Below are 2,241 nucleotides of genomic sequence, written 5' to 3' on the forward strand. Positions count from 1 at the left end.
TCCGAAGTAGCCATGTCAGACACTGCAAGACAGCAATACCTTACAGCCAAGCCCACCGATTTAGGGGAATTTGCTCAAACCAAGCCGACTTTGACTCAAACTGTCGAGAACTCAACACCGCCCTCCTGAATAAAAAATACCAGGAAAAAGTTATCCACGACGCTATTGTGCGACCCAACCAATTAGACCGTAAAGAAATCTGTTAGAAAAAAGCCCTGAACGGGAACCCGCAAACTAACTTAGTTTTAACCCACTCATCCTCCGCTCCAAGAGTGTCAGCCGTGCTAAAAAAACATCACAATATCCTAATGCAAAGTGACCGCTTAAAAAGCATATTCCCCGAACCACCACGCGTTGTCTACCGGCGTAATAAGAATTTAGGTGACTTTCTTACTAACTCTCGTATCAGCCGACCGGCAACTACTGGCTGCATGCCCTGCAATAAACCCCGATGTAAAGTTTGCCCACACATGACCACTACACAGCGAGCTACCAGCATGGCTTCAGAATACTACGTAAATATAAAAGGTAACTTTAACTGTGACTCCGTTAATGTCGTATATCTTCTAGAGTGCACTGTTTGTAGGAAACAATATATCGGCCAAACTGAAACGCCCTTCCGAATACGGTTCAATAATCACCGCTCTCATGCAAAAAGCTGCCCTTATTTACCCCTGTCAAGACATGTGAACAGTCCCGGGCATGCATTTGAACATCTTAAAGCAACGATTTTAGAATCCGCCTTCAAAACGCACCACGACCGCGAGGTTCGGGAATCTTATCTCATTTATAAGTTTGGGTCAGCCACACTTAGAATATAATGAAAGTTACGGAAAACTAACGTGCTTATCCCTCGATTAAAATTAGCGGCTTCATAATTTTTATAAGTATGTTCATTATTCCTACCCTCAAGTTTCCCATCTGAATTCGCAGAAACTCTCCTAATACAGCAGCTTTATTAGCCTAATGCGGCTCAACAATGCCATTTGTCCTGGGAGGGAGGCCTCGTTCCCACAACCACTTAAGAATGTTTAACTCTTTGTGATCTATTCATGTAACACTTTTGTGACCCTACCTATTCCCTGTTCAGTTGCTCGCTTCTGTGAAATGCTCTTTTGTGCCCCCTATCTATTCTCTTCATCTGCGGGGGGCACACCCATCTTCGCTTCCGCCCCAAACAGTCTCCCCAGCCACTGCACTGAATACCTTACTGTATACTCTTCCCTTTCTTTTCAAACCGCGGTTGTCCAGTTTCCCCCATTGTCTGAACTTGCAGCCCGCGCGATATACGTTGACCCGTCATGGTGCAACCTAGAACGCTGCATTGTTAACACGACCCCTTTTTCTCTCTCTCGCCCCCCCCCTTTTTTTTAATTGTTGTTGTAACATAGGCGTAGCCTGACTGTATGCACCACTCTCCATTTCCGAAACATTTTCCACTCCTTCTCACAGTTTTATGCAAACCTATATAAGAAATGTGTTCGAAATGTTTGCGACAGCAAAATCATGTAACTTTACTCTGATGAAGGCAAGTCCCGTTTCCGCTACGTAAGTAAACATTGTTTGTTATTGTTCTTGCTGTGTATCCGACTCTTTACTTATACTATTTCTGCGCGCTTTGTGAGTTTATCTTTCTCTAGATTTATATATATATATATATATATATATATATATATTTATATATATATATTTATATATATATATATTTCGATATATATATATATATATATATATATATATCGAAAGGAAATGAGGGGCTCGTTGAGGAAAATACAGAAAGATAGGGCAGCAGTCTGCAACGCCAAAGGAGGCATAGGGGTGTGGTTAGGCTCTTTTCTTTTTCACTATGGTTAATGAAGTAAACATTTTTTTAAATAAACAGAAGAAAGAAAGAAAGAAAGAAAGGAAAACACGCGCCCAGAGTGGGGACCGAACCCACGCCTTTCGATTACATGTCGAATGCCTTACCAATTCGGCTATCTGGGCGACTGTTTTCTCCTTCACTTTCTGGGCTATTTATATTTACTAGAATCGAAAGGCGTGGGTTCGGTCCCCACTCTGGGCGCGTGTTTTTCTTTCTTTCTTTCTTCTGTGTATTAAAAAAAATGTTTACTTCATTAACCAGAGTGAAAAAGAAAAAGCCTAACCACACCCCTCTGCATCCTTTGGCGTTGTAGACTGCTGCCCTATCTTTCTGTATATATATTTATCTATACATATATATATATATATATATATATA

The 2,241-nt window shown here is 41.2% G+C and overlaps 1 non-coding gene across 1 annotated transcript; it reads right to left on the reverse strand.

Moving 5' to 3' along the window:
- Positions 1-1,914: 1,914 nt before the first annotated feature.
- Positions 1,915-1,986, reverse strand: Trnat-ugu (transfer RNA threonine (anticodon UGU)). Its single transcript has one exon. It is a non-coding gene; the product is annotated as a tRNA-Thr (tRNA).
- Positions 1,987-2,241: the final 255 nt, after the last annotated feature.

Source organism: Haemaphysalis longicornis, unplaced genomic scaffold, assembly GCF_048455015.1.
Source record: "Haemaphysalis longicornis isolate Haplotype H1 unplaced genomic scaffold, Haemaphysalis longicornis Haplotype H1 scaffold_8, whole genome shotgun sequence".
NCBI lineage: Eukaryota > Metazoa > Arthropoda > Arachnida > Ixodida > Ixodidae > Haemaphysalis > Haemaphysalis longicornis.